The 15,300-nt window shown below is 45.9% G+C and overlaps 1 long non-coding RNA gene across 1 annotated transcript; it reads left to right on the top strand.

The window, feature by feature from the left end:
- Positions 1-1,066: 1,066 nt before the first annotated feature.
- LOC134169609 (uncharacterized) lies at positions 1,067-14,623 on the top strand. The gene is made up of 2 exons (XR_009966946.1): positions 1,067-1,196; positions 12,482-14,623. It is a non-coding gene; the product is annotated as an uncharacterized LOC134169609 (long non-coding RNA).
- Positions 14,624-15,300: the final 677 nt, after the last annotated feature.

Raw genomic sequence — 15,300 nt, 5'->3', positions numbered from 1 at the left:
CATCGTGCAGATGTTCCTATACCCGCAGCTTATTTTGCATATTGCAAAGTATACAGATAATTCCTAGTGGCAAATGCATGCAAAGACTAGCCTGCCCTGCAGTGAATGCATGTTTGGATTGTTCTACAAGGTGAATTTTGTGGGGTGGAAAGGACTGATGTAAACTGATGCCTGGGATTACAGCTGCCTTTAGACAGCAATGGGACGTGTCTGCCTGTGACCTCTCCACCTTTGCCCTGGCGTGGTGCACAGGAGGGACAGATGAACGGGGAGTGGGATGGGTTAAATAAACAAGAGAGGGGGGACTAAGGAAGTAAATGCAGAGGTTTTCCATTTTTTACATATATATGCTGTAACTAAATTGAAGGCAACATTCCTCCTGCGAATTAGTGTTGCCACGGCACTGCACAAACTACAGCTGGAGGAAGAATTCAGGAAAAGTAATCAGCAGCACAATTAAGCAATCTGCCATAATGACAGAACACAACATTAGGGTAGAATAATCAGAAACATATATATTTTTCCCTTCTTGATTTTCATTTCCCACCCAATGATTTGCTTTTGCAGGGTGTATATAAAGTGATGCCTGATAAAAATGCCCGTATTTGTCTGCTGCAGCTTGCAGATCTTGCTCCAGTGAGGATGCTCATGTTAATTCTTGCCAAGCACTTGCAACTAATGTTATTTTTACTACATTTTTTTGAAACCCCAGTGTTTGACCTGCTTTAATCTTATTTTTTCCACCCTGTGTGTCTCATGTAAACCCCTTTAACTTAAAGGGTCCAACTCCTTTAAATGGAAAGTGTCATTCCAGACAAGAAAGCCTGGGGCTGAGGCCCCCGTGTTTCTGCCAGCCATCCCACCCCAGGAAGCAGAGCAAGGAGATGGTTCACACAGTGTTCCTGCAGCCTCCAGCTCCTGCTCAGGAAAGGAAAACACCTACACCTGTGAGCAGATAAGGAGAGAATGGGCCTGACCTGCTTCATCTGCACAGGCTGTGTTCCCACAGCTCCCCAAGGCTTTAAGAGCCCATGTGGAAGTTACGCTCCACTCCAAGGAGGTGGTTTGGAAAGGGAGAGGGGAATGTAACCCCTGAGAAAGGGGTCTTGTGTGTTTCAGCTTTCTGCCAGTTATGCATGAAGGCTGCTTAGGCTGAAGAGAAGGCAAGAGGGAAGCTCTTGTGCCACTGTGGGGAGGTAGGTCTTCTCCTTGGGTTCTGCACAGGGGGGCTTATTGGCTGCTGAGAAGGGGCTGCCCTGAAAAACTGGGAGAGAGGCAGTTTTGGTAGAGCCAGGAGTGATGGGTGTGCCCTGGGAGGCAGCAGGGGTTGGCAGGGGAGCTCAGTGGGTTTTGTGGTGGTGCTTCCAAAATGGCTAAGTGCTGGCAGTGATGTTACTGGAGAAGACTTTCCCTGTGGGGTGGGAGCGCTGTGGTGGTGGTGAATGTCCTTCCAGCATGGTGAAGCAAGTGGGGTTGCTGCTGAAGGTATCTGGATGGAGTGTGCTCAATGTGTGCTTTGTTCAGTAGGGCCATACCGATGCTCTGTTATCCTTCCACATTTGTTTCTTCCCTGACATTCACAGGTGGAGCTTTTGCTTATTAGTGCCTCTTATGGAAACAGTTTGCTGGTCCTAGAGGTTCCTGGGAGATGTGGCTGAAGTTTGTAACCTCTGGTGCAAGGGAGGAACTCGAGTTTTGAATTTAGTTATGGCTGCCAAAAACTTAGCTTCTACTGGAAATAAACCAGAGAATGTAAATACGTTCCATTGATGAATCTTTATAAGTACAGTCCTCTGGTTTGCATTCTGCATAACCTAATGAATGACAACTATAAAGTTACGTATTTTAGGAATTAAAATCTAATGATAATGAGATAAGAGCAGCTGGAAGCATGGTACTTTCATAACCTGGAAAACCTTTTTTTGCCTTAAGGAGTAAGTGTAGGATTAAAACCTTTCAAAACCCCCCAAGACTGAGGAGTCCAGTGCCCACTGATGTGCAGGAGGATGTGGATTCCAGCTCCTGTAGGCTCTAATAGAAATCTTAGTGCCACTTCAACCAGTTTCTGATGCTAGCTTTTGCATGGCCAATACGAATCAATGTTAGTGGTCAGGTTATGCTATCACTCAAGTGATGAAAAGCCATGTTACTGCTACCCCTTCCAGAGCTCTCGTGAGTTCAGCGCTGCTGTTATTCTGCATATTCCTTTTTCATCTGTGAGACTGTCTTACAAACATGCATGCACACATGTGCAGAGCTGTTCCTCCTTCTCCCGTGTGCCCGTGTAAGTGGAAATCATCCAGAGCACCATGTCCAGGGAACAGAGATACGTTTGCAAAGCTCACTCACAAAATCCCAAGCCATGGAGGAATGCTGGGTTAATTTTTCATCTGCGTATCAGCTGAAAGTAATGTATACCCCAAATTAATGCAGACAATGCCGAGTCTGGTCTGCAGGCCCACTGTATTTTTGAATTCTTTTCTACTAAAACTCAATAAAAACATGGGGGTGGAAGGTGCTGCTGGGAATTTGCTTTTTGTTCTGCTTAAGTGCTGTATTTCTCAGCAGTCTTCAAGTTTCTCAGCATGAAGATATTGTTACATTGGAGCTACTGTGGGTTTAACACAATTCTGAATTTGCAGGCAAATGGATGTATTGTGTTGGGGCTTATCCACAGAGGACTGTGAAACTACAAATTACAGCCCAGCTGCACTCTCTTATCTGGATTCTCTTTTTTTCCCCCTCATGTGCCTGAGTCCTCCCCTGTTCACAAGTAGAAGGTGCAAAGAGGAACGTGAGTGAGAAAAAGAGATAGAGGCCCAAAGTCAAGAGGGATGCTGACAGTGCAGAAACCCTGCCCATGTCTGTGGATGCTGAGTTCGAATGGGATGGGGTGGCTGGTGGCTTTTTTAAGCTGGATGGAGCTACAGTGTTTTTCATTAGCAGAGGATGTGATGCCTCTGGATTTAGTGGTTTTTGTGACTGCCTGGGGACTTTTTCCTGTAACTCCCTAGAAAACTGAGGCAGGCAGATCAGTATCCAACACATCCACTGAAGGTTTCTCCACCAAGGAGGAAGAAGGGGCTTTTCTTTTGAGTAACTAAATATGACAGTAAAACAGGGAATCTACTTACTTAACTTTCTCAACTAGTCTTCATCCTCATTCCTCTTCCTTGAAGGGAATGGTAAACCACCATCAGGTTCCTATGGGACAGGCAGGAGGTACTTGCACTCCATAATAGTTTGGGACAAGGCTTTACCACCTCTTCCTAGCCCCAGACAGGTCTTGCCTACCTTGTCATCACAGTTCCACAGGCAAAGCCAGGTGGTGTACCAGAGCCCTGTGCCTGCACACACAGGGAGACAGCACTGGAATGACGTCTGTCTGGGCAGAGGTGCGGCTAATATCTGGGACAAGCTCTTGGCCACCATTCTTCAAAGCAAAGGGCTGTATTACCTGATTTCAGTGACACTCTGGACACCTGCTAACCAGTAATAGGGTGAAAACTCAATGAACCCATGGTAATATTGTTATGTTTATTTGCTTCCTTTCAAATGGCTGTGGATGTGCAGGATGCTGACAAATTGGACCTGAACTCATGCATTTACTTGACCAGGAAATAAATATATTAGAGTGATAGTACTTCTTTGGACTCTTTTGAGACTTGGGAGTCACTGGCCACTCTGTTTGCTGGCTCAGTTTTAGCAGCAGAAATGTCCATGTGTTCTGTCAAAGCACTTTACTTGTGACAGGCAAAGTGCTGCCCTGCGCTGGAAAACCATTCAGAGCAAATAAATGCATTAGTTCAATGCAGAGTATCTTATATTTGATACACACCACTTCCTAATCACTTTACTGAACATCTGGATTGCCTTGAAATAAAACCAGTGCTGGCGTCATCTTCAATTTGGACATGGGTTCCATTTCTGAAGCCTTTTTCCAGGAGAGCACCTCTTGGGTCCTGGTATCGTTTGGGTTGGGTGCTACAGGTCTAATCTAGAGTAAACAAAATTAAGGGTTGCTTTGGTATCAAAGACCAGAAGGGAGTACACAGGAGCCAGCTGAGCCCTTTGGTACTTGTAGTCCAAATTGTAGAATCATATTAAAAAGTGCAGATGTACTAAGGAGCAGAGATTTTTCATGTCTTTGAAACACAGGAAAAGGGTCTGTGCTTCTTTCTCTTAGTGAAGTACCCAGTACAGGTGTGTTTGGCAGAATAAATGAGAATAACTAATTGCGACTGTTAACATGGTGTACTAGAGACTGAAATTAAACCCATTGTGTTGGTAAAAGACGTGAAAGAGCACATAGCATGCGAAGACAGTGGCTGCTCTGTGTGAGCGACTGAAAGCGAGAGCAAGGAGGATGACATAATGAACAAGAGATGCGTTCGCATCGCTGCAAGTTGGGCTCGGCTGAACAACAGCAAGAATTATTTGCAACATCCTTTTGTCAACATCTGTTTGTCTTTGAGTCCATGAAAGTGGAACAAATCTCATTAGCTTTTTTTTTTCCTTGTGTTGAGATTTTTCAGGATTGTTTCTGTTATTTTGGCAGCCAAAATGATGCTGGAATGTTTCACCTTTTTTTTTCTTCCAGAGTTTTTCAGTTGAGGTTTGTCACATAAATCATGAGGTTTTACTTCTGCTGCTAGCCAAATTGTAATCCTTATAAGCCTTTTGTTGTTTTGCTGTTTGTTTTCTTTCGTTAAAGCTCCAGCTTCTGAAATCATTAGAATGCATGAAAATCTCTACTTCTGCTGTCATGTGTTTGTTTTTCCTGGAGTTTCTAGCACTGAGAACTGTGGAGGAACTTTTGGGTGTCATCTGAAAGATGAAAAACGGAATTCATTAGACTTATTTTCTTTCTTTCTTTTTTTTTCTTTTTTTTTCTTTTTTTTTATTTTAAATACCAGTTAGATGATTTTTGGAAACTATGACTCATGATTTTGGATGTTTAGATTTGGCAACACTGTAGTTCTCCCTGCCGCTCCCCCGTGACCAGAAGCGTTGGAAGAAGCCATGTGGGGCTTGTCTCTGTGGACAAGTTGCAGCACAGAGAGCTGGGGTGTGAATTCACAGTGCCCTACTTACATTGCACAGATTCCACATGTGGATGAGAACTGTGCAGTACCTGCCCTTTGGAAGTGTTCTCAGGGCATGCCTCTATGAAAGCAACATACAGCATGCGGTTCGGGGGCCCTAGAGCTAAGAGCAATGCGCTCCAGCTCATGGGCCAAAGGTAGCACAGCCACTTTGTGCTTGAAACTGCACTTACTAGCATGGGCACAGCTCCAAGGTAAGGCTGCTGTGCAGATATTGAGCACCTCCTGGCCACACTGTGCCATGCTGTTGTAATGGGTGGGATGCCTTCTGGGTGCTCTGAGTGATGCTGAGCATCCTCAGCTCAGCCACGGGCTGGCTTCTTTTAGAACACATCTTCTGTATCTCAAGGGTGAGCTGGATGGCTGGTCCACTTTCTGAGTCTGTTGGAGGGGAAAGGGGTGAGGGCCTGTGTCTCTGGAGCTGGCCTTTGGCACACAGGAGAGGCAGGCGTGCTTGGCAGCAACCAATGGCCATGCAGGGAAAGCAATGACACCTGTGGAGGAATTCCTGAGGCTTGGCTGACTTGGTTTAACATTGAAATCTCTAAGGTCCCCATATCCAGATTGCTGTGAGCTCGTGTTGGCTCCTTGGAGCCACAGGGGAGGCATCAGTGGGATGGGGAAACTCTTCAGTGCCCAGTGGGGGACACATCAGATTAGCTCGGAGCAACCTTGAGGGAGCAGTTTCAAGTCCCTTTGACGTTGGGGTAGACCCGCTGAAAGGGACAGAGGGGAAAAAGGTCACTTGGGAATAATTCAGCCTGTGATCTATGAAGAGCTGTGGGGTACTTGCTGCATCCAAGGCCAGTTTCTAGTACCTAGACAGAACAAGCAGCTGCTGGGTTAGTACCTGGGAGACCAAGCTGGTACTGCTGGAGCAGCTCCTCTGGCCGGGCAGGAGGGAAGGAGCCCCCCAGAAAGGGTGCTCTGCCATAGGGAAACCAGGATGCTGCAGGGTGGCTGGGAGTGGGCTGAGGTCTCTGGCCCTCAGGAAGCTGTAAGGGGATTGTGTGTTTTCCAAAGCAGCAGAGACAGGATGCTTAGGGGTGGGAGAGAGACAGATTTCCTTCTGTTGTGAATAGACTGGGGGTGGGGGATGGCGGCGCGGGTTTAACCCTTGCCTGTTCTTTTCATCTCCAAAATGAAATGCTGCCTTAGGAAACCATTCCAAGAAACTGCAGAAATTAAAAGGCACAAAAAGTACAGGGTTGCTGGCACCAGGGTGATGCCATGAGTTTTATTATCCCAGTTCTCTCACCCTCAGGCGCATCTCCCTGGCTTTTTACTTTGAAGTTTGTTTGTTCGGTGGCAGTGCTATGACCAAAACGAATAATGGCAATGGCAAGGGAGAGGCTATGGGATGTTACCTTATGTCAGATAGAAGGAGCTTATGGCAGAGAATCCAGGTTTGGGTGCTGTAACAAATCTCCCTCAATAGCATGAAAAAGATGGGATTCATTTGTCTCTTACATCATGGGGAAAGGAAAAAAGTATCTTAGGAGTAGCTCCTGAAACAGGTCCCGCTCATGTTCAACAGTGATGGCCTTTCTGCATCTATTACAAAGTCATTAACAGAACAACCTCGAGGAAGTGGAGGAAGGCCCAATACCTTCAATCCCCACCCCCACCACCTAATCCAAGCCCTTGGAAATGCTGTGGAAACAGGACCTGCATGAAGACCTTTAGGGTGCGAGTCCATAAAGGTATTTGGGAGAGGTACCTGGAGCAAGGGAAGCTCGGGAAAACGACTTTGTTTATTGCATTGGAGTCTCCCAGAGCAGTGGAGAGTCCACATGGCTGAAAGTTGGCAGCCAGGCTGCAGGTGTGGTGAAAGAGCTGTGTTTTCTAAACACACTAAATACTTATTGCTGTGGCCTTTTGTAGATAAAGATCAGCTTTGTGTTTAAAAGAAATTATAGCAAAAGTGCTTGTATCTGGGAGGATGCTTCCAGGTCGGGCTTGTAGAATTGAACTTCATAAACAATTTGATGTGATTAATCAAGGCAGAGGCTTGATGGAAATGTGCCTCTGACTCTCACAGTATCGGGGTGGAAGCTGTAATGTGTTTGACAGAGAACTGCCCTGTGTAGGAATAAACAGCCAGAAGGTTCTTGGGTGTGAGGTTTCCCATTTAAATAACTTCTCCTCTCTGAAAAACCCACAGCAGAAATAATAATCCTCCTGCAAACCTGAAATTCTGCTGAGATTCAAAACAGTGTCTCTGCTCTGCAGACGTTTGATGTGCAAAGATGGCAGAGAGCACTTGTGAACCACTGAGAGCCAAAGAACTTGTAGCAAAACATCTGGTCTCTAGGCTGGCCAGATAAAGAAAGCTTTCGGTAGCTCTGATAATGTTTCTGTCCTACAGTTGTGCTAATTTCACCAGGAAAAACAGTCCCTCTACTGACCTCATTCAGTTTTACAAAGTTTGAAGGTTGGAATATAAAGATACCAACCTACTTGTGCCTATGGTAAATGTGACTTCAACAACTCAAAACCAAAGCAAGCAAACAAACAAAGCCCAAAGACCCCCTTATAAATAAAACAAAAAAGCTGAATGTGTTGATTATGAGATAGGCAAAAAATACCAAAACCAAAATGGAAAACATGTGAAGTCTGAAATGGAGTGGATGGCAGGGCAAGCTGACCTGCTTGGAGCCTGTTCCAAGAAATGAAAACACTTCCTTGTGCCAAGCATGCTCTGTGTGTGAGCTGAGTTTGCTCAGCCTCAAGCTGATGACAGCTTTTGCTGCTTTTGACAAAGCAAATAATGCAAGAGGGAAGATGATTCTCTATTAGGAGAAATTATTCTTCTCTTTCTTCTTTTCCTTCCAACTGGGCTATGAGGTCCCTGCCTGGTATCAGAGTTCATTCACAAACTGGGCAAGGTTAGACAAGTCATTTCACTACAACTGTGATGTCCAAGGGTTCAATGAAAGACTGTTTTCTGCTGTGTGGTGATTGTTTGCTGAGGATAAAACTGTATGTTTAGTGGGGGATTTGGCCCACCCAGGTGAGATTAGCTATGCTTCGGTGCTCCCAGCAGCTGACAAGGAGGCAACGGTGGGAGAATATGAAACATGCTGTTGCCTAAAAGCAGAAGGGTGTTGAAAGCCTTGCAGGCAAACTTCTGTCTGCAGTGCTCTTGGTTTTGTCTGCATGGTCTGAGGCAGGTAGACCTGGGCTTGCTCTGTGTGTCCTCCATAAGCTGGGCAGCATGGTGCTGAGGTCTCTCATCACAGCTGATAGCATGGGCAAAGGCAATGCTGTGTAGAAATGCTCTAGAAGTGGATGTGGGGGGGATGAGGGAGATGTGGCTGAGGATGCCCTCTTGGCTCATGGGCTGTGCGGAGAATGCAATAGGTGTGTGGGACCATCCATCCAGGTACATCCCTCCCTTCAGTGACTGCTGCCAGTCCCATCTGCTCCGGCCTCCGCTCCAGGGCTCAAGCCAAAGTTCCTACCCCATTCAATTGCTCCAATTAGTGCTGTGGTTTGTTTTTCTTTATTAAGAAGGTTGTTTGAGACCTACCTGGTTTTGAGTCCAGCCCCCTTTAATTTGTCCCTACCATCATTTCAGGTTAACTGAGTTTCCTGCCCAGCAGCTCCTTCAGCAAATTAGAGAGAATCAGGGAGATGCTGTCAATAAGCTTTCCACAGTATAGATTTTGTCCAGTGGAGCCTGAATAAATTGGGTCATGCTGCCATATGTAATCCATGCACTTGAGGTTTGACCTAGCTCCTGTGAAAACTACCGGGCAGGGACGTGTCTGGAAGCTGGACTGGAGCTATGGCTGAGGCAGCTGGATTTTGAAAGAGCAGGGGTGTGGAGCTGTGCCCTTCATTTCTGTGGACCAGTTTCATTTGTACAGGAAGATGGATGTCGTCCTGTGGAAGTTTTTGTTTCTGCTGCACTGTGTCTCGAACAAAGTTGCCAAGGTATGTTGGGCCTGGGGTAGGCAGGTATTTTGTGATTAGATGTTGAAATCAAATCAGTTTAATCATTGTACAAGTTCAGAAGAAAATGCATTTATTTAACCTGAAACTTCATTGCAATGGCTGTGAATAAGTTTGTCATCTTCTGCATGACATTGGCCTAAGGTCTGAGAATTTCCCCAGATGACTTCCCATGGCCCTGGACATACAAAGTCATCTGTTTTGGAGGAGCCAGGATTATTCTGCTTACCTCTTTTGGGTAGTTGGATGTTAACTCTGCAAGTGGTGGAGATGGGCCAATGTGGCTACTGCCGTATCACAATTCATACTTGCAGCACAGAAAAGAAGATTAGTGAGCTAACAGGGGAGACTCCTCTTTTGAAAAGAGGCTTTAAATGATGTCAAGAACCACCACAATAATATGGTTTTTACATAAATAATAATTAATCACATGTAAATCAGGCTTTCCCCCACCCCTTCCATTAGTACTGTCTTTGCTAAGCTCTCTGTCTTGTTTCTGTCCGCTCACTTTGACTAGTTGAATGGCAGCAGACATCATTTGCAATGCTAACGTCAGATACGGGTCAAAATGGACAAGGAAAACACAACCCTGGGTTTTATCAATGCAATAACAACCAATTCTGTCTAGAGATGGCAGTGTACCGGGGTTTAACCTCTTCACTGCCACAGAGCAAGAACCACCAGGGATTTACTTTTCTGGTCTCCTCTTCTGCTATTTCTAACTTATTTCAGCCCTTTGCTTCTCCTGGCCACTCTTTTTTTTCCTCCTCTCTCTTCTTCCTGGTGTTTACTAGAGCATCTGGTATTGTTTATCTCCCAAGACACAGGAGACTGCTGTTTTCATAGATATGTAACTAGAGTAAAAGCTTTGATCTTTGTTGATGTTGGACTTTTGGATTAAAAAAGGAGTCATAATAGTGGAAAAAATAAGATGAAATAATATTTCAGCATAGTACTCTTTTGAGACAGCATCAACAGAATCCTGCACAGGAAAAGTTGCAATAACAGCGTCTCCTTCACGAGGGATGCTTCACTTACAGGGAGAGCAGGGCAGGGAGTGAGGAGACCATCTCGCTGAGGTGGGACAGGTTAGAAGCTGAGAGCGTAGCATGTCCTCATGGGGATTTCTGCAGCAGCAGCAGTTTGAGCAGTCCCAGAAATACCAACAAGATGTGAGAAACCTGTTTCTATCTCTGCTTGCTTCCAGTGCTGCCTTCCAGGAAGGGCACAGAAGGAGCTGGTCTGACCTTCAGCAGTGTCAAGATTACATACAACCTGGGTTTTGAAGCCTCTACAGAGTAAAGACTGTCCTTGGAAGTCAGAAGAGGAGATAGTGTTCTGAATTTGGTCTCTTGCTCTAGAGAAGTACATGGGTTTTCTACAGCAGCTTCAAAGATGCTGAGACTGGGTTAATTAGAAGTTGTCAAGATACAGCAAGAAGAGGTGCTGTCATTGCAGAGATGTAGAAAGCATTGCAGAAATCTGGTAGCAAAAGGCAGGCAGGTGTCTGCTATCTGCAGAAGTGAATGCAGGCCTACAATGCTCACAGTAAAGCTCTTGTTGCCTTCCCTGGGGACTAGGCACTGTCCCAAGCCTGCAGCCAAGTCAGCTATGCTGTAAGCAGGCGTGCAAAATCCGGATGGCTGCTGGTTTCTTAGCAAGGATATATTCAGTTGCTAATATTGTAAACAGTTTCTGGTAATTTTTTACAGCAATAGCATTTTACGTAATTCTGGGATTTTAAGCTAAATGCCTTATTTTGGGTGCTGTGTATTCCAGTTTCCACCCCTGCTCTCCTGCTAGGTAAGGTGTAAACCTGACAGAAACCTCTCCAAACTTCTCAGGAGGGAATGTTTTATGGAACCCCTCCCTTTGGGAAGGCAGTGAGCTGTCAAAAAGGAGCTCAGCCTGTAACTTTAAGTCTGCAATGAACCAGGATAATAAATTATGTAATATTAACTCAGGATAGGTCTGTGGCTGCCTGTCACAGTGCAGGACATCAAGGCAGAGGCACACAGTCGCTCTCTCCTAACCTTTGTACCTCCTCCCACTAACCAGGGAACTGGCTCTGGAAAAGGCCTGCCCTGTGATGTCCTGCAAACCCAAGGGTAAAATATTAATAAGCCAAAGAGGAGCTGAGAGGTTTCAATGGGGCTCCATCGCAGTGCAGCCATTGGGGAGAGCGCTGCTGGCCTCGGCACAAGGTGATGGCAAACAGGGCTCTGCATGGAATATCTCGCCCAACCTTTTTATGTTTGCATGCAAAAAATGCAGATTCAGCAGCACCAAAACGGTTTGTGCACACATGCCAAACTTGTCATTTATAAAAACTCAAAAAAGCTCTGACAAATGCTGAAGCTGTTAGTTTTGACACTTCTGACATGAAACACTTTGATTTCTCATTTTGAAACTATGTGTTCAAAATGTCCTTTAATTTTATTTTCAAGCAAATGGGGGGGTGTGGGGTGTGTGTGTGTGTGGGGTGCGTGTCTTCTTTTCTTATTCCCTCCCAAAAAAAAATCAAAATTGAAATGAAATCTTCATCTTGTTGTTGGATTTTAGGTTTCACCAGGTTGTTTTACTTAGATGTTTGTGTTTGGCTTTGAGTCACTTCTTTCTTTCCTCCCCCAAATTTGGCAGTTGGTTTATCAAGAGCCGCAGTGAACATCAGCCCCTCTGAAGGGGCACAGCTGGCACAGTACAGTGTTTTTTCATGGCTGTCAGTTGCAAAACCAAGGAGTGTTGCTTGTGCTTTGCAGGAGATTGAGTTCATTTTCTATCTGGCTGGGATAAATAATAAACAGGGGTTTTTGCTTTTGTTTTGCCGTGGAGGATTTCCTTAACGTTATCTGTTTAAACATTCCCTTACGTTTTAGTAATGCGAATAATGATTATTCCTGTGCTTCTGAGCTCTCCCTCTTGGCTCGGGAGCCGGAGGTTCGGGAGGCACCTGGCAGTGTTGACAGAGCACTGAACTTGAACGCCTCTCACTGTGACAGGGCAAGCCCAAATATTTTGGGAAGAGTCCTTGTTATGTTACGACAGGGATTGGTAGCACTGATGCTGGGGATGGGGTTTGCTTCAGCACTGGGCTGATTACTGCTGTATTATTGGAGGAACAGCATGAACTTTGGCAGGCGGGCTGCTGTGAGGCAGAAAGATTGGACTTGGGCATTTCTTATTTGTAGGATGGGCTGAAGATCTTCCAAAAGATGCTGTGTCTTGAAAGAGGCCAAGAATAGGAGGCCCAGAAAGATGTTTTTCTATGGGTGAGGAAGTGGAAAAATAAAGCTCTTTTGCAAGAGTACAAATGTTAAGTGTAGTCCCTATCTGTGGACAAATATCTGGGGAAGAGCTTGTATTAAAATACCTTTTAAATCATATTTTCCATCCCTAAAGGCATTGTTTGCTTCCCACAGCGTACACCTTCCATCTTCTACTGGCTCCCTTCTCCAGCCCATGTCCTCTCCTGAAGACAAGCTGCATCTTGGTAGTGCTTTGTGTATCTTCAGCACTGGACCAGTGTCCAGCTTGTGGTGTTTAACTGGTCACAGACATTCTTGTGGTGTTTGCCAATTCACATACAGCATGTAATTGTATTCAGGACGCAGTAGGAATTAAATGACATCAATTCCCATGAATATTCATTTAAAAATCTCTACCAAATTCAGGCAGATTAATAGCCCAATGCAAATACAATGGCTATTCATTGCCCCCACAGGAAAAGGAAATATGTATCGACTGGCAGCTAGGGACAAATGCTACAGAAAATAGGGAAATCTGCTACAGAAAAGTTACCTCTGTGTGTCTTTTGATACAGAGGTGGTTGGAGGGAAGCCTAGAGGCATAAAGATTAGTGTGGGTATGGACATGGGGGCCCTTCCTATTCACTGAGGAACCTGAAAGAGTCTGGGGTGAAATTTAAACTCATGTCTCTGCACTACCAATGTAAAATCAAAGCAACTCTGGCTGCAGTGGAGCTTCACTGGAGTCTCAACAGAGCCAAGTGCAGTTTATTTTGTGTCTGATCCTGCTGCCCTGTGCATGAAGCCAGCCTCTGGCCTGTTCTCCCTGGATCAAACTGCCGGGGCAGAACAACAACTTGTCTTCCTTGTGAGCAGCAGTGAGCCTGGCACTGGCCCTTGGGGTGGCCAAAGGGCAGCCCTGTCCTACAGGTACCACATGCTTCCTCTCCACTGCTCCAGCTCATCTTTGGGCCAGGACATGGCTTCCACTGTGACCAGGCAAAGCAAGAAAGTATAATAACAAAACAGATGAAGAGTGCGAGTGCATTTGCAAAGTAAGCATCAAAGACTGGGATGCTGAAAAAACCTCCCAACTTTTATAGAGACAATACAAAGCAACATTTAAGTTAAAAAATTATCTGTGTCTGGTTACAGCCCTTATCTTGGAGGACTTATTTATGCATTTCCTTTAGTCAGACAAGCCAGCTTGAGTCCTTAGTATTACTTTTATCTCGTTATGGGATTTCCCCAATTGGAGCGTGGATCCTGCTTCCACTAAAGTTGGTGGCAAGCGTTGCCAACAGCAGTGAGCTCAGCCTCTAAGCTGGAGGTTTATGCCTTTCAAAATAACCCCTCACCAAGTCAACCCTTCCCACCCTTGAAGTTACCTGAGCAAAAGAAATGTCTGATGTGATTCACCTTGTGTGATGTGCAGAGAGCTTCTGCCTTTCTGAGGGCTGTCTGCACCAGACTGCTTGACTCCCCACGCAAGGAGAGGGAATGTGGAGAACAGCAACTAGTAACTTCCTCAAATGGGTTTTGTCTTGAGCTACAGTACAAGAGTATTCTCAGGTTCTCCTCTCCTGAGCACTGTGAGAGCATCTGGCTTATTTAAAATAAAGTCAGAAAATCATTTCTCTTTAGTACGTCCACGAACTTTCTGTGACAGTACACAGTATCTCAACTTTTCATGCCTGATGTTAAAGGTAACAGCTGAGGACCCCCAAGGGGTTGGTTTGCACCTATGCAGGAGTCTGCAGTGGCCCAGGCCTATCCATGCAGCTTGGTGATGCGCTCTCCAAAGCCTCATAATCCAATGACTAAAGTGGAAAGGACTCTGAGGCCTGGCTCCTGGGACATTGGAGGTGGGGCATTACAGGAGCTTGGAAAACATTCTGCCTTTAAAACAAGTAGCACCTATAATTATGGAGGCGTCATCACCTTCATCGCTTTTTTTTTTTAGCTAACAAGCTGCACTTGTAGCCTGTTTACACCCTTGCCAACATGTGCCAAGCATTTGCTCTTGGGATAGGTTCTGCTGGTGGTGGGAATATCAAGCATCTTTCTCCAGGCACTTGTAAACCAATACACCAGTAAACAGCTCGAGTACAATTAGCAGCTACATTGGCAGAGGGAAGGGAGAAGTCCCACTGCTGGTACTGTCTGTGGAATTAATCATGTTTTACAGAGCTCATGTACTGGTTTAGATTTGCAAAGTTAAAAACAGGAGGCAAGGAAGTTTCCAATAAACATTTATCCCAGGGTGAAATGTAAAAGAAGTATCTTTTAGGAGAGGAACATTTAAGGGGGGATGTTTTTTAAGAAGGCTCTTTTAATAGGTTTATCTCCTATTTCTTCCTACTGAAGAAGTGGATGAACCATAAAATCGAAACAACGGAAGCTTAAGGTGATGGTGCAGTTTAATTTTTAAAGCTGGGGATCCCTGTACACCCCCCCCCCCCAGTCCCACAAATCCCATGTTTTCCAGGGTTACTTCAGTTGGGAGAACTGGGAGGGGGCTGAAGGGAGCTCATCGGGGAGCTCCCGAAGCACGGCTCCACGATCGGCTTCGCAAATATTTGCAGCGATTTTCCCCCTCTTAATTATTTAAAATACAATGAATTAGGCATAAGTGCCTCGCCATTACTGTAATTCCAGGTGTTAATTGCTACCGGGGCAGTCCCCGCGCCGATGCGCAGCCTCTGCCGACAGGTGGCGCCGCAACCCCGGCCCTGCGCTCCAAGCTGCCCGCGGGGCGGCTGGACCGGGACCGGGACGCACGGCAACAGGGATGGGCCGGGACCGGCTAACGGAGGGAAACGGGAATGGGTCGGGCTGAGACCGGAGAACTCGGCGGGGGATGGCACAGGGGAAGGGCCGCGCCGTGGCTGCCCCCGCGGTAGCGGTTCGCTCGCTGCCTGGTATCGCTTCAAGCGGTGTTCAAACCCCCTCTGGCTCGGGAACTTTGAGTCGGTCCTGCGGGAAACCGAACG

This window comes from Pezoporus occidentalis, unplaced genomic scaffold (assembly GCF_034315485.1).
Source record: "Pezoporus occidentalis ecotype Australia unplaced genomic scaffold, CSIRO_AGI_Poc_V1 ctg35, whole genome shotgun sequence".
NCBI classification, from domain to species: Eukaryota; Metazoa; Chordata; class Aves; order Psittaciformes; family Psittacidae; genus Pezoporus; species Pezoporus occidentalis.
This window is presented reverse-complemented; position numbering and strand designations above follow the sequence as displayed.